The 21,820-nt window shown below is 35.1% G+C and overlaps 1 protein-coding gene and 1 long non-coding RNA gene across 9 annotated transcripts in view; both read right to left on the bottom strand.

Annotated features, from left to right (window-relative positions):
• The window catches only part of js (jiangshi), a 273,171-nt gene that overhangs the window by 42,886 nt on the left and 208,465 nt on the right, over nucleotides 1-21,820 (bottom strand). The window lies entirely within an intron of this gene.
• Nucleotides 32-12,269, bottom strand: LOC137252630 (uncharacterized). Of its 3 annotated transcripts, none has more exons than XR_010953636.1 (3): nucleotides 12,223-12,269; nucleotides 949-1,371; nucleotides 32-889 (listed from the first exon to the last, which is right to left on the bottom strand). It is a non-coding gene; the product is annotated as an uncharacterized lncRNA (long non-coding RNA). The 3 variants fall into 3 exon arrangements; XR_010953637.1 differs by lacking the exon at nucleotides 12,223-12,269 and adding an exon at nucleotides 10,004-10,112; XR_010953635.1 differs by lacking the exon at nucleotides 12,223-12,269 and adding an exon at nucleotides 1,451-2,065.

The following is a 21,820-nucleotide window of genomic DNA, read 5'->3' on the forward strand; positions in this document are numbered from 1 at the left end:
TCAACAATTTTTTTAATATTGTTTTTGCAGTAGTTAAGTTCGGTACCAATTTGTACACATTTCTTTAAAGTTTTTTTATTATAGTAAGTATAAAGTAGTTTATAACAAAAAAAGGAGAGCCATGAGAGATAAGGACAAAAAATTATGGTTGTCCCTTTTACGAAACGTCCAATATATAACTTTTTGCATAAGAAAAAAATGAGAAATAAAGCCATAATGGCCTTATATTTCACGGCTCTATCGCACCCCTCCATAAAAAAATCATTTATTTATCAGATAAATATTTGAAAGGTTTCATGAACTTCTGCACGACAGTATGGACATACTAGTTTACTGGTTTGATCAATTTTGTGAGTTTGCATAGTAAGACAGCATTCACTGCAAATTTTCAAGTGCTTACAAGGAAAAAATAAGATATTTGGCTGCTTTATGAAACAAACCACACACTTATTATTATTAATTGTATTCTGGTTGGTTTCAATATGGTTTAACGACTCGTCTTCAATGTCCTCTTCCAAATATGATAATTCTTCAAAAAGATATTCATCAGGCTCCATTTGTACAATTAAATTATTTTTTGATAACACCAGTTGGTCAAGGAATTTTGAAGGAGTTGTAGTACCTTGTAAGAGATCATTCTTGAATTTCGAAATCATATCTGCTTTCAAAACACAGGACTTTTAATACGCGTTTTTCCCACACTACCATTGGTATTCAGCAATAGTTCAAATTTTCTTAATTTTTCAAATTCTTGCATCTGTAAAAATGCTACAAATTTGAAAAAAGTAGCCTTCTTTGGAATGCTTTTTCCTATGACGCCATTGTAAGCTTCTATTGCAGACGTAGTGCGGATTTCAGAATCGAAAACTGAAAAGTTATGTGGACCGATCTGTAATAATGCAATCATAACATCTTTTTGTAAATATTCTGTAAAAGGGAATATTGTACCTTTTGCATCCATTGATTCTCAAAATATTTTATAAATGATTTGAATCTATCTAAAGCGTTAAATTTTCCTAAATCTTCGGTTAGTAGTTGGAAGCTATCCGAAATGTGCATTTCAGGTAATAATGGAAGAGATAGAAATTTGTGATAAATTCTAGACGCTTCTTTATTTTGCCGAATATATTGAGCGAGCCTTTTGTCCTTCATGGTTATGAATCGACGCAATGCCTGGCAATAATGGAACCAGCAACCAAACATTTTTGAATCAGGGCAACTTTTTTCAATTGCGCTTCTCAATCCAGTTTCATAATCTGTTATAAAAGGTGCTTGTGACAAATCAATAATGCTCCTTTGTATATAACTAAATAAATGCTGATATGATTTTAGAGACTTTTTGGTCATCAGTACGAAAAGAAAGGGGAATACCTAAAATAGAAAAAATAATAAATATATACATATGTATACATAATATAAATCATATATAGTTATGAATGAAATTAATTACCGAACCAAAGTATTCACAATGTAAGATTAATAGTTGTTTAAAGCTTCCTAGAGGAAGTACAGAAAAAGTACCATCAATTAAAATGTTTCTTTTCGAATTAACAGGAATGCATTCTTTCATCAGTTCAACAGTTCTTTCGGAACAAAAAACGCAATATGCAAAGTCTTCTTCTTGGAAGCATATGTTGAAAAACTGCCATTGTTTATTTCCATTTAATTTGGAATAACCGAATTTATCATTAACTGCTGCGTCTTGGAAAACTTCCTCACTTCTGCCGGTGTTTTGGGAGAATTTTTAAAATTTTTATATGCAATATACTGCAAACTCCGCTGTATTTTATTAAAGACAATATTTTTGCTTTCGTAATTGATATTAGAGAAAAATTGTAAGTTTACAAACGGCGATGGTTACTAGTATAAAGCAATATGAGCAAAGCTCGCTAATTAAATACATATGATCATAATTTTGCTTTCGTTTTGATTTCTGTAAAGACTTTATTAAGTACTTACTTAATAAATAATAATTATCATGTGTGTGGTACTTACTCCATGCTAGTACTCACAAAAATATTGCGAATACTTCCAGCGCAATTGTTTTCAGTTGGCTTTTCATTAAGACGTGCGCATTTTGTTTTTACATTATTTAAAATTTTTAGTTCTTTGTACAGAGCCTCTTGATTATCGTGATTGTGCGCTTTATAATTTTTTGCTTAATGCACTCGCTGCCAAATAACATTATTCGTGATGGACAATCCTTTACATAACAAACATAAAAATGTTTTTCTAATTTAGTGCACTTTTTAATATATAATTGTTTCTCAAAAAAAATATAAAGAACCTTGCTGTTACTCCTCTTCCCTGCAATTATTTCGTATGTCACACTCATGTTCACTATTGAAATTCACAAACTTAACTAATCAATATAATGATAAGGTCTTGTAAACTAGCACACTTAACAACAAATTTGAAACAATACCATTCATTTCGTAAAGAGCAAGAAATAACGGAACTTTTCGAAAGCATATTCTACAATATAATAAATTTTTTTTAAAAAGCAACAAAAAGAACATTATGAAATTCAATAAGAAACAACGTGAAGAGCAACAAATAACGGCATTTAGGGGTATGAAATAACTCCCACTTAACAAGACGAATTTATTCCCATTCAAAACGAAATAAGTCCCACTTATAAAAACGCGTAACGAAATAACTCCCACGAAATAAGTCCTACTTTTAAAAACGCAATAACTCCCACTTTCAAAATAGCAATCTTTGGTGGGACTTATTTCGTTTTTAAAAGTGGGACTTATTTCGTGGAAGTTATTTCATAGACCCCCAAATTTCAATATGTTATTCTCAATATTTACTCAAGTTATCGTGTGCGCCGACAGACGGACGGACAGATGGACGGACGGATGGACGCACATGGCTAAATCAATTCCTTTTTCCATCCTGGGCATTTTAATATAAGGAAGTCTATATTTAACTCGATTCGTTTATGCCATTACGATCAACCGTTATATTACTAAAGTTAATATACTCTGTGTGCAAAGCACACTGAGTATAACAATATTGACCCTGTATAGCTTTAACTTAAATTGATATGTATTTTTGTTATTTCAAATATGAACTCTTGAATAAAAAGTTGTTTGTTTATTTTTTTTTTTTTTTCACACGACTTAGGTATTAAAAGTGCCTACAAAATTAATCTCGGTGTAGTTTATACTTAAAAAGTGGTAGAAAAAGTTTTAAACTAAAATGAATACACGTAATCAATTCGCGCTGCTGTTTGTCCTGCTTAGCTGTTTTTTGACACATACGAATGCGCAATATCGAGTTATAAACGGCTGTAATATACAAATAGAGCAAAGCCCACATTCTGTAGCAATATTTGGTGATGGTTACTATAGTTGCGTTGGCTCCTTAGTCAATATGAACTCTGTGGTTACAGCTGCGCATTGCGTAAAAGATAAAGATGTGCGAAATCTCGTCGTTGTAGCTGGTGTAACTGACTTATTTGAAATATACAGAGGGGGAGGAGGGCAATGTCGCAGAGTGCAGCATATACATCAAGATTGTGATTATGATCCACAAACAAAATTTATGGATGTAGCTGTGGTTAAAGTGGATAGATCCTTTGATGAGACTAGTGCAGTAAAATCAATATCACTTTGCGATGATCGATTAGTACCGGGCACGACGTTGCAAGTTAGTGGATGGGGTAGAATATCTACAACTAGTGCGGTTCATTCTTATCCTCTCCAAACTAAGCATTTGGATATAGTAGACACGCAACAATGTAAGACTGAATATGAAATGGTCGTATCGATAAATATAGCAGAAACGATTATTTGTGCTGGATGTGGTGGAGAAGATGTGTGTAATGGAGATTCTGGAGCAGGAGGCGTTCTGAATAGACGACTTTGTGCGGTGGTACAAGGTGGTTGTGAGGACCCCTTTTTGCCGGATTTATATACAGATGTAACAAATTCAATAGTTCGAGACTTTATAATATCCAAGATGTAACTTAAGAGTGTTGTAATAAACTGACTGTTTAGTGGAATATCACCCTAACTCAACTGAACGCAGAATTTCGAAACATATTGAAATAAGTCGTTTTCGAAACGGCAGTTGAGATATTGTGATATTCCGCTCAGCAGACTAAATGGCGTTATTTTTTCTGGTATCTTATACAAATAAATTATTATAATTGTGAGTAAATAAATAATTTTTATTGTATGCAATTAAAGTGTGACACATGAAATGACTTAATTTGTGATACCAAACTTGGATTCCTCGTGTATGAATAAATCATGAGATAAAAAAAGTTGTGAACTAACTATTTTAAGGCCCCAAAAAACTCAGTGAAAAACAGCTGATCCAACGAATTCTTATAACATTACCATAGCCAACCAATTAGTTTTTGATTTTCCGCCATATCCATAATCTATAAATTTTTGCGTTGGCGAATTTATTCACAATTTTTGGGGTTGTATTTTTCGTTTTGAAATTTTTTTGCATTTTCTGTTTTATGAAGTTATAATATTTCTTAAGTTAAGGCACCAATAATCGTTGCCAATATACATTTATTTATTTATTTATTTATTTAATTAATTCAGTCTTAAAATACATGCTTTCTTTCAGACTAGTTAAAAATAGAAAACAATTCAAGCTTAAACTTATATAAGCTGTTATTAAAATTAAGAACACTACTGCATCGATTTGCTAGATATATAGTCCTAGTTGTAGGTTCACTCATAGTGTAACGAATTTAGGAAAAAATCCGCTTATTTTACACCTCCTGCAAATGTTCGAATCGCTAAATTGTTGAATAAATAACTCCAATATTCAGTAATGCAAAATGGTCTTTTTTAGATTACTTTGGAAATACTTCACAATAACACTTATACTTCGAAACCAATAGCGTGCTTAAATCAAACTGGTTACTGACTACTCAGCTTTCGCTGCTTTTATACTCTCTGTTGCATCGTTGACCCATTTATCCTAAGGTCTAGTATCTTCGAGAACTTCATGCTTCGTTACCAGCCATATATGAACATTAGAGTGGTCTTAAAAATTTGTTTTCCGCAAAAAGACTGTACGGTCTTTGCGAAAAATATCTTCATATCAATCGTATTTTACTTTCAAAATACCATTATAACAAAAAATTTTAGAAATAAAATATTTAAAATGGGTGTTGCCTACCTAGTCCAAATTAGCATTTAATGGCAAGATTGATTCTTCGCTCGATTTCAGAGCTGATGTTGTTGCTTGCGTTAATGCTGGTTCCCAAATAAACGAACTCTTTTACTATTTGGAAATTATGGCTGCCAAAAGTAGCGTAGTTTCCTAGGCGCAAATGCGCTGACTCTTTGCTCGACGCCAGCAGGTACTTCATGTTGTCTTCATTCACCATGAAACCCATCAATTTGTTAATTTCTTGTCTTTAGTTTGGCAACATGGCTTTAATAAACCTACCTTTTCAAAAATAGATGTCGCTGCTAGGCCTCTAGCCGTATGTTTTAAATGAAACACAACGGCGACATCTGCCTTTCATAACCAATTTTTACAAAAATAACACCTCTGTTTTTCCAGTCTCCCAATGATCCAGAGCATTCCCGTGAGAACTGATCGGGATACGGAGCTAGAAACACACTGCATGATGGCTAATTTGTGTGAAGTGAGGAAGTTGGATCAAAAAGAGAAATAAATACCGTTAAGAATCGACCTGAAGCAAATAAGTTTTTTTTATTGATGATGGCTAATTTGTGTGAAGTGAGGAAGTTGGATCAAAAAGCGAAATAAATGCCGTTAAGAATCGACCTGAAGCAAATAAGTTTTTTTTTATTGATGGAGAACTGTAAAACAGTTTTAACAAACATGGAAGAAGAACAAGAAAGGTTGTCTAAGTTCGGATGTAAACGAACATCATATATTCAGCTAGAGATCTATCGCACAGTTCTTTTAGTTCAGTTTCTTGGCCCTAAGTATTATCGAAAGAGGGGTATTTATTTAATGATTTTGAGTCTTTATACGAAGTATTCCTCTTTGTAAGGAAATAAGTGTAAAGGGTTTCTGCCCCATTTAAAAATGTTTAAGTTACGTCAATCGGTCTTCGAGTTATGGCTCCAGAAACCGTAGCCAATGCATGATCAAATAAGAGGTGGTGCCACGCCCGTTTCAAAAAATTGCTATCATTCATTTAATCGTTATAAATACACTTTAGAAGAGAAGTAGCGTATTAACAACTTTTTATAACGTCTTGTTGGGCTTGGCTCTCGAAAATAACAAAAAACCCCATTCTGGGCATTTTCAATGGAAATGTGCGGCGCCTTAACCTTAAGTTATCTCCCCAAGAGTTTGGAAATTAATTACTTATATACAAAGGAATAATTTGAGGGGCGGTACCGCCTTTTTAAAAACTTTTATTTTTTTCATACAAAATATGTCCAGCCTAATATACGTGTATCAGGAGTGGCAACTTGCTTTATTGTTGTTGTGCCTTTATTTAATAACCTTAGAGATGTTAGTATCAGTTAGTGATGCTAATATTCGTCACAATAGCATAATTCGTTTTATGAGTTATTTCGATAAATAATCTGTTATGCCGAAGATCACGCAGTGGAATATGTGGAATGAACAAATTAGATAAATCAGAGCAATTTATGCTCAAGTTTATTACATTATAGGCAAGCATGAGTGAGATACAAGTTCTTCTATCGGGCAAAGGCTAAAGACCAAGCAATTTGCACCTGCTGGTATACGATGGGAGCCGTCTGGCCAGTGAAGCATACGTAAAGCAATTTTCGAAAAAAATTTTGAACTCTCTCAATTTTATAGGAGTAAGATTCATAGAAAGGATTCCATACTATTGAACAATATTCAAGGCGACTTCTAACCAAGGAGATATAAAGTGCACTCAACGTCATAGGGTCCTTAAAGTCAATGGTGTTTCGTCTAATGAACCCAACCATTACAAAAGACTTTGCAACATGAAGCCAATATGACAGAAAAAAGAGAGTTTGGAGTCAAAAATTACACCCAAATCTTTAATCTCTTGACAACGGTTAAAAGATTTAGCATTTAGTTTGTCGTTAAAATATGTGTCAGTTGTCTTTTTGGAATACGACACAACGCAGCATTTGTTTGTGTTTAAAAATAAATTATTGTCTGCGCATCAACCGGCAATATAGTCCAGATCAGATTGCAATTTAGTGCAGTCAGAGCAATTACGAATCGTCAGAAATAGTTTGACATCGTCTAGCAAACATCAAACATTTTGCGAATTTGAATTACTGGGGAAAATCATTAAAAAAAATTAAGAATAATAGAGAGCCACAATGGATACCCTGCGGAATACCTTAACAAGCGTTAATATGTAGAGATGACTCGGCTCCAATTGCCACATAGAGATTTCTGTTCTATAGAAAACTCGTGAAGAATTTCAACAAGTTTCCATTGATTCCATACTTGGCTAACTTACGTACAAGAATAGTATGATCAACTTTGTCAAATGCTTTCGAGAAGTCAGTGTATATGACGTCGAGTTGCTCAGAGCACCCACTATTGGATTAGTAACTAAAGCTAAATTTGTGGAAGTAGACCTACCTGGAAAAATCCATGCTGTCACTCCACTCTAGCCTTGCCTACGTAATCGAACAATTTACGTTGAAGTACGTGGTCGAATAATTTGCCAGAGTACTCTGTTTAACAACCGGTCTGAAGTTGCAAATGTCATTACGGTTACCAGACTTAAATATGGGATTTATGGAGTATAATTTCCACGAGCCAAAAAAAAAAATTCCGCTGTTCAAGCAATTTCTATTTCTAGGGCCCTCGGTGAATTTACAAAATTTTTCGTAGTCTTGATCTTGATTTCGCACTCTCGAGATCGTGTTTTAGTGCTAAATTAGATTCATATTATGTACAATTTCAACTTTAATATGTATCTACAATTAAGATTCTGATATGTAAATGCTAGTCTGTAAGATTATTGCAATCATAAACCTAATAATAAACTGAACAGAACTGAACTGAAAACATAGTTCTGCAATGGTGTTTGCGCATATTTTTAAAAATATCGGATACAACCCCTCAGTATCTGATTTTGCACTACTTGTCAATTTAGAGATTGACATAAGAACATCATCTGCGGTAACAATGAAATTGGAAATTTGGAATTGGTATCCAGAGTGAAATATAGGATCAGGTGAAGAGGTAAACTTTGAGCAAACTTTTTGGAATGATTTAGCAAATAAGTTGCAGGCATTCTGTGGATTACTGGACTCTTCGCCATCATACACCATGGTCGTTGGAAAGCCATTGGTTTTTCTTTTGAAATATAATAACCGACCAGAAACTGGACGGATTTTAATTTAGTTTTGATTCGAGTTTAAGCATATTGTTTCTAAAATAGACACTTATTATGTCAACCGAATTGCTTTTTAAGTCTTATATAGTTAAGCCGATCAATTTCTTTACAGCTTTTCCTATGTTTTTTAAAAGCTTTTTTTCCTATTTTTAAGATTATTTAGTTTTAGATTAAACCAGGGTGGCCTATTCAATAAAACCTTAATTTTTAGAGGTACGAAACTCGAAAGGGCTAGTAAAAGCCTCCTCCTAAAAATTTCATATATGATAAATTTCCTATGGGAGGCCTCCGGGTTTCCGGATAAGTTAAGAAAGGTCCAATCAGAAGCTAAGAAGAACTCGTTTATCGCCACACGATCGGCCTTGAAATAATTATATTCCAATGTAGATTCGGCTGGTTTTTTATAAAAATCATAAAAATCAGCCAAAGCACTATGGTGAAAACTATTTTCGAAAATTAGAAATGGACACCCAAAGCATGATATTTTGAAATCAGCAGATCCAAAAACGAGATTTGGAACCTACCATTCTTATTTGGTTGAGCGTTATATTGTTTCAGACCGTATGAAAATAAGGTACTAACAACGAGCATACCGATGTCGGATTTAATATTTGAAGGTAAGGTATTATAATCATTAGACCAAGATATATTACTTAAATTGAAATCGCCTAAATATATAATTTCATCAGACGGATGAGCATTATTGCCAACTCGACTTAAATTACACTGGATCACAAATTCCAATTTTTTTCTGCACCAGAGACGCAATTTGAAATTCCTATCAAACTTAACTGGGGTATTTAAGTATTAAATGGATATATTTACTTGAATGCTTATAACTTTTGTATTAGTTAATCGATTTTGTTGAATGAAAGCTTATTTTTTTTTGTTATAAAACAGAGCTTAGAGAGAAAAAAATAAATCTGCAAAAAAAAAAATAAAAAAGTTTTCGAGATCCTTCCTCGCAAAGTACAATTTTTTTTGTTTTTACAAAAAAAATTCGCAATGATTGTTCGTTATCTTTGAATATACAGGGCCTAGCAAAAAGTATGTTGTAAGTGTTGTATGCACAGTTTATAGAAAATTGTATTGCCTTTTAAAAGCTTCAAACCGTTTTCGAATTGCTCAATTCCTTCTTGAGATATATATGATTAAGTGGACCAAAATTTTTTTTTTTTGGAAAAACCCGTTATTCGTAAATATCTCAAAAACGTTACCATAGAATTAAAAACAACCTTGATTTTCATATGAATTTGATTTTACATAGGAATTTCATAATGACGTCTCTGATGCTTTTGGGCTGTAAACCAGTGTTATCTATATGCTTCTGATACATAGCAATAACACTACTTGGTGGAATGTAGGACAAAAGAAAAATTATTTGTTTATTACTAGTAACCGTAACGCATATACAGATTTGTTCCATGACACTATTATTATAATCAATATCGATTTGTCTACTACATAGATCAGATCTAAACGCAATTAGGACACCACCACCCTTTTCAAGCCCGGTTGCTTTAGAGCAACGATCATTACGATATACATAATAATAACTACCGAAAAAGCATTAGATGAAAGATTTTGGGTCAACCAAGTCTCCGTCAAAGCAATTATATCATGTTATTCATGTGAAATGACATTACTACATAATTGCGATGATTTCGTACGCATTCCACTTACATTCTGATAGTAAAGCGTATATTTAGATTTATATTAGACGATTTCCGAAGAACTGGTTTTTGCCGAAACCGAAAAGGGCACACAGCTACACCAGCAGGCCATAGCTCAGGTTTGAGCATACTGTTGAACCAGGATTCGGGAACACCAAGTTTAAAGGTGATTCGTTTTAATGATTCTACGGCAGTAACATTCCTAATAAGCCTGTGGCATGAAAGCAACCCTTTCTGTATCCCAGAGTGTTTAGTAACATAGTCAATTATATTATTTTCCGTGACTGATGGCAAAAAAGAACCAATATACAGTCACTTAGTTTTGGTGGCAACACAAAGTTCAGAGTTAGCATTTGAGCCAACAATGCTTATCTTTATCTTTAGTTTTATTTTTGCAACAGCTACCTTCTGATGAGCTGGTTGCACATCATTGTCGTTGGTAGTCTTCTCGATACAAGAATCAGCAGTTTTGGTACTTTCTACATCACTGTGACTGTTATTAACGTTTACAATAACAACAATTGTATCAGCTGGTTCGTCAATTTTCAAAGGCGACGTGAAATTATTGTTGCCAGTGAGAACAGGAGTTTGTACAAGTGGGCGATCACAATTCTTATTTGCATCGATATTCTTATTTGTTATCTTACAAACAGAAGCATAATAAAGCAAACGTTTATCTATGGTTAAGTGAAAATAAGTTTACGAATTGGGTGTTATGAATACGGCAAGTTTTATAGGATTTTACTTTGGCAATAGGTGTCGTTGGATGTCGCACTGATCGAGCCATTTAGAGAACCCTAGGAAAGCGGTACCGCTATTTACCTCCAAGGTAATGTAAGCCTAAACATCGCTTCCAATTTGCGCTGTGCTTCTTTTTAGTTTCTCCTACAAATTGGAGGGATGGGACCTAATGTATAATACTGACAGAAATATACTCGAAGTGTTTGCAAAAGCACTGCTTAGGGGCGAACCCGCTTAGAAGAACTTCATTTCCAATTAAAACAAATTTTTTTTTCTAAGTTGTTGATATTCCTTTGCGAGGGACTTAAACTCAAGACCTTTAATAGGTTTTGCCGAGTACGCTACCACCATCCCAGCAAACACAGTACACTCAGAGAAAAAATCGTTCTAAAACGAATGAAACAAGTTCGAAATTAAGAACATTCTTTAACAAAAGACTGTTTATTACGTTTTTTCTTAACTCATTTGGACTATAGTTTTCCACGCAATCCATTCAGAGTTGATGCCGAATAATCCCGAAATGACTCTGGCGGGATTCCGAACGAATCCCGAAAATCATCCAGAAATGATCCGGAAGGATCCGCAAATGATCCGGAAATAGTCCCAAAAAGGTCCAGAAATTACCCCGACGGGATTCCAAAAACTATCCAGAAATTAATACAGGCAGGGTCCCGAAAATTATGCAGAAATTATTCCGGAAGGGTCCACAAATGATCCAGAAATAGTCCCGCAATGACGTTGACATGATCCAGGGCGGATCTCGGAAATGATCCAGAAACGATCCCTGAAGGGACCCAAATGATTCCGAAATAGTCCCGAAGAAGTCCCGAAATGACCCTGACAGGATCACGAACGGCTCCCAAAATTGCCCTAACGGAAGTCCATTCAGAAATGATGCAGGTAGGGTCCCTAAGTTATCCCGACATAGTCCAGAAAAAGTCCCGAAATTACACCGACGGGATTCCGGACGGATCCTGAAAACCATCCAGACATGATCCCGGAAGGGTACCAAAACGATCCCGAAATAGTCCCGAAGAAGTTCCGAAATGATCGTGACGGGATCCCGGACGGATCCGAAAACCATACAGAAATGATGCCTGAAGGGTCCCCAAATGATCCTGAAATAGCGCGCCAAGTTCTGATCTAGTGTAAAAATTTACAGCTTAAGTTTCCTGGTTGGCTCCGAACCGGACCGAACATTTAGATGTTTCTTCTAGTGCGATATTATCTCTTTTTTCGAGAGTTCCGAACTGGTGAAAAAATGTGGGAAAATACCCAGAGTCGAAGCTCCTTAAAGCTGGTCGGAGTTTTTGTTTGTTTTTTGTTGGTTGCCTATTTATCAAATATATGTATGTCAAAAATTAAATATACAAATTCAAACTGTCGATTTTTTTATAAGTGGCGAAAATCTAGTTATCACGAACTAGTACTTATTTGACACTTTATGTCTAATACCGAACCAGAAATTTGTATCAGAGCCTTAGTTACTTTTTATTATTTCCGCTATATAATTGTTCAGTCGAATGAAGAGAGCAATTAGTGCACACTGACAAACGTTATGCAAGACATTTGAACATACAAATTGGCAAATCCAAAAATCTGGTTTTTTTAGCATTCGAATAGGTACATTAATGAGTTCCGCGGAAATGTATTTCGACACGTGTTTTCCTATATTTTATTTTGATTTCAGCGAGCACTTCTTTGAAATATGAAGAACTTATTCAAATATTCTAAGAAAATTTTGACACAAAAGATTTGGCTTGTTTTTTCTCTAAGGTCTAAGGACTGTTCCGGAAAAGGTATCTCTGAAATAGAAAAAATAATTATTTCAATTAAAGGTCTGATTAATATTGCGGGGCTTGTTTCAGCTTGTTTCATTTCAACAAAAAATGGTAATGTCCTTGTTCCCGAAACAGCCATAAGGCTAAATTAAACGGCTATTAAGTGAAATTTAATAATTTTACACAAGTTAATTGACAACTGAAAGTGCTTATGAGGCCAATTGCACTTACGATATTACATATAGTTACTTAAAAATCTATATCAAAATTCAAAATTTTTCAAAATCTCATCTAAATATTTCGATCCGTGCACCACATAATGGATTTTTTTCACTTTTTGTTCCTTTGTCAGGGCGTCTAAACCCTTATGTGAAGCTTCACGTTTGTATATCAACGAAAAATTACTTAAAAATCGTTTACAAGATTTGTATTGAAAATGCGGACAAACATTCAACCGACCTAATATAAGGGAAATAAAAATTAAATATCAAATAAAAAGATGATAAAAAAATTTTAAGGACTAGCCTTCTATAAATGGACCAAATAATAGAAGGCAATTTTTCTTTTAATACAGACATGGTCTTGTTGAATTTTGACAAAAAACTTTAACAATAGCTCTTATAAAAGAATTTTGGGACTTAAAACTGTAAAGGTGGAGCGCAATATTTCAATTTAAGGCAAACAATGTACTTGGGATTAACTAATTGATTATTTAAAATTTAAACAAAGCTATTGTTAAAGTTTTTTAGTCAAAATTCAACAAGACCATGTCTGTATTAAAGGAAAAATTGCCCTCTATTTGTTAGTTCATTTATATAAAGGTAGTCCTTAACATTTTTTTATCATCTTTTTATTTTCAATTTTTTAGTACTGCCTACAAAAAGGCAATTGCAACTTTGATAAGTAATTTAAGTAATTCCTAAGTGAAAATTCTTATCTATATTTATTTGTTCAAAATAGCAAGATTTAAGAGAATTAGTGGAATTTTCGCTGACAACACTGGCGAAAACAACAGAACTCAACCTCGCATCATAACAGGAGAATTCCACCTCGTTTGTCAGCTACTTAATTTGCACAGCTGAAAATCGTGGTGAAATTCGCATACGCCTGAAGGGCTAAGTGAAAGCCGCGTACGCCTAAAAGTATGCAAGGACGTTCATTGAGTTGGGCCTTCAACGAGGTGGAATTCTACAACACCTGCAACACTTAGGAGGCTAGCCATGAAGGTATGGCCTTATCTTCTAAATAGTTCGACTTGCGCGTTACGTAGCTCAAATTTTTTGATCAAACATTGCACTGTCACCGAGTTTAAAACTACATATATTTCAGGTTTCAAGTCTCTAGATATCCAGGAAGTTAGTTAAAAATCGATTGCAAGATTCCCAATTTAACACTAGTTTTCTCAATATCTCGATGCATGTACCACCTAGCGTTATTTTTTTGATAAAATATTGCATTGTCACCAGGTTCTGACTTACGGCCCAAATTTCATGTCTCTAGCTCATCGGGAAGTTACTCGAAAATTCCATCGCAAGATTCCCCCGTTTTTAAAGGATTTGCAGTTATCTTGACCAGCGCGCCACCTAGCGGAACTTTGTTTTCTATAATTTATATTGTCACTAGGCCTCTAACTAAGTGCCAAGTTTCAAGTCTCTAGGTAACCGGGAAGTTAGTTAAAAATTGATTGAAAGATTCCCAAATTAAAATTTATTTTCTTACTATCTCGATCCGCGTGCCACCCAGCGGGTTTTTTTGATCACGTGTTGCATTGTCACAGGGTTCTGACCCACGGCCCAAGTTTTAAGTCTCTAGGTCACCGGTAAGTTATTCAAAAATCGATCGCAAGATTCCCCTCGTTTTTCAGGGATTTATTGTTATCTCAATTAACACGCCACCTACCGGAACTTTGTTTTCTATAAATTGTATTGTCACCGGGTCTCGAACTATGTGCTAAGTTACAAGTCTCTAGGCAATCGGGAAGTAAGTTAGAAATGGATTGAAAGATTCCCAAATTAAAATTAATTTTCCTAATATCTCGATCCATGCGCCACCTAGCGAAATTTTTTTGATCAAATATTTCATTGTCACAGGGTTCTGACTAACCGCCCAAGTTTCAAGTCTCTAGCTAACCGGAAAGTTACTTCAGGGATTTTTGTTTATCTCGATTCGTATGCCACCTGGCCGCATTTTGTTTTCCACGAATTGTAGTGCCATCCACTCGCAAATTATGTGCTAAGTTTAAAGTCTCTGGATCACCGAAAGGTTAGTTAAAAGTCGATCGCAAAATTTCCAGTTTAAAATTTATTTTCTGTATATCTCGATCCGTGCGCCACCTAGCGGATTTCTTTCCACTTGCATTGTAATGTCTCTCAGATCTGAACTATGTTCCAAGTATCAAGTGTCTAGCTCAACTTGAAGTTACAGAAAAAGGCTTTTCCGTGGGTCTACAATTCGTATGGAAATGAGGGGACAAACATGAAAGCGACTTAATATAAAGGTAAAAAAATGGAAGTTTTCTATGCCTAAATTCAAATGAATGAAGAAAAATGTTTGTGCTTTAAGCTGAAGCTGAAAATATTTTTACTACCAGGGCCCATATCGTGTTATACGATCACGTATCGAAAAGCAATTTCGCTCAAACGATAAATATGAATCCGTGAAAGGATTCGTAAGATCTAATTAGTACTGGTAGCCACCATTTCAGATATGTATTTTCCTAATCCGATTAACCATTTCACAGCTATTGTGATTTAAAAAATGGATTTCTACGGCTGATCGTATAACACGATACGGGCCCAGCTTTTAAATTATAGTGAAACATTTTTCAGCTTCACTACCACAACACTCTTTGCATTACAGGCTGGTGCGTTAATGCACTACCCCCATCTCTGAAAAATACGGTTATTGTACACATAAAATTATAAACACGATTCAACTGTGCAAATAAAAACAATTGCAAAGAAATTCTTTTTTGAAAAAGATCTCTTGTATAGCTTTAACTTAAATGTATATGTTCGTTTGTTATATAAAATTCCTGAAATCTTGAATAAAAAGTTGTTTGTTTATTTCTTAATCAAATGACTCAATTAGGTATAAAAAGCGCCCACCAAATTAATCTCGGTGCACTTTATACTTAAAAAGTTATAGAAAAATTGTAAACTAAAATGAATCAACGCAATCAATTCGCGCTGCTGTTTGTCCTGCTTACCTGTTTTTGACACATACGAATGAGCAATATCGCGTTATAAATGGCCAAAATATAGGAATAGAGAAAAGCCCACATTCGGTAGCAATATTACGTGAAGCCGTCTATATATGCAGTGGTTCCTTAGTCAATATGAACTCTGTGTTTACAGTTGCGCATTGTGTATTAACGGAAAAACAGGATAAACTTGTCCTTGTAGCTGGTATTGCCGATTTAAATCAAGGAGGAAGTGAGCAACATCGCTAAGTGGAGTTTATACATCATGATTATACTTATGATCCACAAACAAAATGTATGGATATAGCTGTTGTTAAAGTGGATAGCTCCTTTGAAGAGATAATTGCAGTAAAATCAATATCACTTTGCGTGGATCGATTAGTACCGGGCACGACGTTGCAAGTTAGTGGATGGGGTTGGATATCTAAAACTAGTAGGGGTGATTCTAAACATCTCAAAACTAAGAATTTGGATATAGTAGACACGCAAGAATGTAAGGCGGCATATGCGAGGGTCTATTCGTTATCTTTAGCAGAAACAATTATTTGTGCTGCATGTGGTGGTGTGTGGTTTGGAGATTCTGGAGCAGCAGGCGTTCTGAATGGACGACTTTGTGCGGTGGTACAAGGTGGTTATGCGGACCCAAATTTGCCGGATAGATATACAGATGTAACAAATGCAAGAGTTCGAGACTTTATAATATCCAAGATGTAACTTAAGAGTGTTATTATAAATTTACTGTTTAGTGCAATATCACCCGAACTCGACTGAACGCAGAATTTCGAAACATTTTGAGATAGGGAGTTTTCAAAACAACAACAGTTTAGATATGGTGACATTCCGCTCAGCAGTCGAAATGGTGATATTTTTTTCTTGCATCATGTAAAATAAAATATTATGATTGTGAATAAATAAATATTGTTTATTGTTGAAAGTGTGAAACATGTAATGGCTTAAGTTGTGAGACCAAACTTTTATTATTATTATATTACACGAGGGATGAATAGATCATGAGATAAAAAAAGTTGCAAAATAATAACTTTAAGGCCCTAATAAACTCAGTGAAAAACAGCTGATCCAACGAATTATATGAAACTCTATCTAAGCGGTTATTGAACGATACCATGGCCAACCAATTTTTGTTTGGTTTTCCACCATATCCGTAATCTATAAATTTTTGCATTGGCGAATTTATTCACATTTTTGGGGGTGGTATTTTCGTTTTGAAATTGTTTGTATTTACGATTTGGACGTTATGAATATGGTAAGTTTTCCAGGGCCTTTAAAGAGGCGATATTTTACCAAAATAGGATTTTACTTTGCGAAAAGGTGTTTTTGGATGTCGAACTGATCGAGCTATTTATAACACCCTTGGAAAGCTGTGCGGCTATTTAAAAAAAATACTACGTTTTACATCCAAGAAAATGTAAGCCTAAACTTCGTTTCCACTTTTCGTTGTGCTTAGAAGAACTTGTTTTCCAATTAAAACAACTTTTTTCTAAGTTGTTGATGTTGCCTTGCGAGGGACTTTAACCCAAGACCTTCATTGTGTTTTGCGGAACACGCTAGCACCATCCCAGCAAACACAGTACACTCAGAAAAACTATGCTAGTTTTCCGCGCCATTAATGAACTGTGCTAGTTTTTTACGTGAAAAACAGAAAAGTGTTAGTCTTCCATGGAACCGACTATATAATCTTCCATTTGCTTAAATGGATTTCTTCCCACGACTGCAGCTACATATGTGCCGCCCAGATTAATTTCAATCATTAAATTGTGGCAGAAAAAAGGCAAGACCATTAGCAAATAATTATACCGTTCATGAAAATGAAATGGTATATTAACTTTGTCACGAATCCCAAAATTTTAAGTCATTAAAGGAAAATAGATAGACCCACAATTAAGCACACCGAAATAATCAGGATGAAGAGCTCAGTTTATTTAGCCATGTCCGTCTGTCCGTCTGTTTGTTTGAATGCAAACTAGTCCCACAATTTTTGAGATATCTTGATAAAATTTGGTGAGCGGGTATATTTAGGTGTCCGATTATACATTTGTCGGAAACGGCCGGATCGGACCACTATAGCATATATCTCCCATATAACCGATTTTTCGGAAAAGACTATTTTTGTCGTATCTTCCTCAATTTATCAGATTGAAGCTTCAAACTTCACCATATGCTTTCGTATATTGCACATATTATTGTCTGAAAAAATGGATGAGAGCGGTAGTATATATAACATATATCTCCCACAACCGATTGTTCAGATAAGAAGCTTTTCGTAATTACAGCATTGTTCCTAATTTCTGGAAAATATCTGCAATAGTACCTGTGGAAAAAGTTAAAAATACAGTGAAGCCGGAAGAGCTACGTGCAATCAATACGTTACCTGAAGATGAAAAAATAATGGAAACAGTGGTTAAAAATCAACTAGTAGCATACTTAGAAAAACACGATGTAATTATACTTGAGCAATTTAGGTTTAGGAAAAGTCATTCTTGTGAAACAGTACTGAATATGGTAATTGTAGAATGGAAAGAGGATATAACTGACAAAAAGGTTGTGTTATCGGTCTCCCTAAACTTAAAACGGGCTTTCGAAGCAATTGATTGACAGATTCTGTTGGATGTCATGTTTAAAATTGGTATAAGGGAAAAGAGTTGGAATGGTTCCGAAGTTACTTGAGCAACAGGAAGCAAAGAAAGATAATTGGAAATTCAATTTCATCGGTTGTTGATGTAAACATTGGCCTACCGCAAGGCTCAGTACGGGACCAATATTGTTTACAATATACATTAACTATATTAAATCAGGTTTATTGCACAATTCGCCTATTTGCGGATGATGCATTGATTACCATAAGTGACAGAAATGCGGATTGTGCTATGTCAAAGATGCAAGAGGATTTGGAAACCTTGTACAAATGGCTGTGCCTAAGAAAGTTGAAAGTAAATGTGGATAAAAACAAGTTTATGGTATTTTCGAAAAACCTAAGTACCACTGTTGTCAATTACCCAAGCAATCTTGAAAATAAGGAACATAAAAAATTCAAAGAGTCGACAAATTGAAGTATTTAGGAGTCTTGATTGATATGAACTTGAGCTTTGGAGAACATATAAGTAATTTAGAAGCTAAAATTGCAAAGAAAATAGGCTTCATGTACCGAACATGTAAATATATTAACCAACGTCATAAAATATTAGTATACAGTCCGACCATTGAACTACATTTTATCTACTGTCCTACAATTCTACTACAGTGTACTCTCTCCTAACGGACACCTCTCTTAAGCGGACACTTCTCATAAACGGACAATTTTTTCAGTACCAAAAAAATCCTTAAGCATTTTTTAAGTTTTTCCCTTTTGAGCGGACAACCCTCCCATAACAGGACGCGGACACTTGCTTTTTACCCCAAAGGGCTTTTTAATTTCCCATAACCGGACAGCTTACAACACTTTTTTTTCATTTACTCTTTACCATATTCGTACAGCTGTTGCTTGTTCACTAATACGTGCATGGATGTAGGGGAATCCCCTAAATACGAAGAACCTGTTTTCAATACAGTAATAAACATAAAAATGTATGTACTTATTGCATACACGTAGTTAGTATGTATCTTCTTGTGTGTGTACGTACGTGAATCGCAATGCCTAAAGTAGTGTTGAGTATTAAAGACAAAGTTAATATCATTGAAATTCATAAGAAAGAAAAACTAAGTGTACGAGAGTTGGCAAAAAAATGTAAGATCAGCAAAACGCAAGCTGCTGGCATTATCAAAAACAAAGATCAAATTTTAAGTTTGTGGCACACTGACGTCAACCCGGAAAAAAAAGGAGTCTGCTGAAGCCCAAAGATCTTAGTTCCTCTGTCAGGCACACTTATAAGGAGCAAAGCTAAAGAAATTGCAGTGAGACTCAATTACGACGATTTTAGTGCATCATCCGGGTGGCTGGAGAGGTTCAAAAAACGTCACAACATTACTTTCCGTACAATTATTTTGAATACTTTGTACACAAAACTTTATTCTTTAATTTATGAACAAAGCCTTATGAACCTCCTAACTCAGTCTTATTTGTATGTATTAATATTCTTGTTTTGGAAATAAAACTGTTTAAACATTCATCAATAACACGTTTCTCATAAGCGGACACCTCTCATAAGTGGACAAATTTAGCAGTCTCTTAGGTGTCCGTTTAAGAGAGAGTACACTGTATTAGCAAATGACACACAGATAAAACAAACTTAAAATACAGCAAAACAAGGCAATGCGATTAATTTTAAAATGTTGGAATAGAACACCTAGAAATACAATGTTAAATATAGTTACGAATATTAGCAAAACTAAGGAGTGCTGATATCACTAAGCCGCTAAACAGTGATATCATACACATTCATAGATCAATCATTATGTATCTACATAAACGAAACAATAATTGCGTCTACACATATGTACCATGTACGTATACGAGCAGCTGAGAAGCAAGGCACAACTACATGCATATATCTGAGATACTCCTGAAAGTATGCAATGAGAGAAGCTATAAAATCGTGCAATTGTAGTTACAGCTGCGAAATTTGAGAGCTCTTGGACCACTAGTACATTCTGGAAATGGAAGGGCCTAGAAGATGCGAACGTTGAAGTCAGAGAGTATAAAAGGCAGCAAATGTAGAGGCACTCGAATTCAGTTTGATTTGAGCTATCAAGCAGTTTCGATTAAGACGCTATCTAGCGAGCCATAGCAGTATTATTTTGAAAGTCAGTTTAATTTAAGCTATCAGTTTGGTTATTAAGCCAGCTAGTTGTAAAATATAAGTGTTATTGTGAAGTACTTTAAAAAAGGGCATTTTTCCATTATTCAATATTGGAGTTATTTATTCAACAGTTTAGTGATACGAACTTAGCAAAAGGGCAAATAAGAGGATTTGGAAGCAAATTCGTTACAATTGGTGTCAGAAGTGGGATTGTTGAATAAATTCCGAAGGTTGGGAATACAACTTGGACATGGCAAAGTTGAGTGAATTGACGATCCAGCAACTGAAGGAGGAGTTGGAAGTCCGTGGATTGGCTACTTTTGGCGATAAATCCCAGCTACAAAAACGACTAAGTGTAGCTGTGGTATTTGAAGGAATCTTCAATGCTGAGGAGTATGTCTTTCATTATGATAGCGACAAAACAACAACAAAAATGGAAGAAAAAAACGAAACACCGCAGACAGTGACGAGCACAATATCTGTACAAACATCGACAATAGCATCTAAGCTGGAGTCACAGGAGGCAAGCATTTCAGAAATGGCGTCGCAAATGTCATCTCAATTGGAAGAACAGAAGACATATATGTCATCTCAACGGGAAGCGCAAGGGGCACGTATATCTGGAATGTCGACAAAAATTTCGGAACAGGTATCTTCGCAGATCTTTGCGAAACTGGAAGAGCACGATGCAAAAATTTTACAACTCGAGGACAAAATTGATGCCGAGTTAGAAGCGTTGAAAGGTCTTATGCAACAGTACAACTAAATCGCCCAGCTGTTCCAGTGAGCAATCCGAAGGTAAAAACAAGAGCGAGTCAAATGTAAAGATCGAGAACTTACCCAGCTATTGAATGTCGTGTGATACCTATCTCGCAAACTGGAAGGAAATCGAGCAGTCTTACCGTCAAAGGAAATGTGGATGGCAAGGAGCGTGTACTGACTATAGATACAGGCGCATCTTATTCCTTGATCCGATCTGATTTGGTCAACAGGAAAGTAAAGCCATTACCTGGAGCAAGATTGCGTACGATTACTGGCGAGTATAACCAAGTCCAGGGAGAAGTGGTATGTGAAGTCTTAATTGGGGAGGTCATGGTTCTACACAAATTCGTTGTGGCGGAGATGGTTGATGAAGTCATATTGGGAGTGGACTTCTTAGTTGACCATGACATCAGGATCGATATGCCAAGAAAGATTATGCGCTATGGGAACCAGGATGTGCCACTTAACTTCAGTTTGGAAGAAGGGTTCAGCAGGTATCGAGTGCTGGTGAAAGAGATTGGACAAAAACCGCAAAAGTCAAAAGCAGCAGATCGGGCAAGGGTTGATGGAACGAATGGGCCAAACAA

This window comes from Eurosta solidaginis, chromosome 1 (assembly GCF_040869045.1).
Source record: "Eurosta solidaginis isolate ZX-2024a chromosome 1, ASM4086904v1, whole genome shotgun sequence".
Taxonomy (NCBI): Eukaryota; Metazoa; Arthropoda; class Insecta; order Diptera; family Tephritidae; genus Eurosta; species Eurosta solidaginis.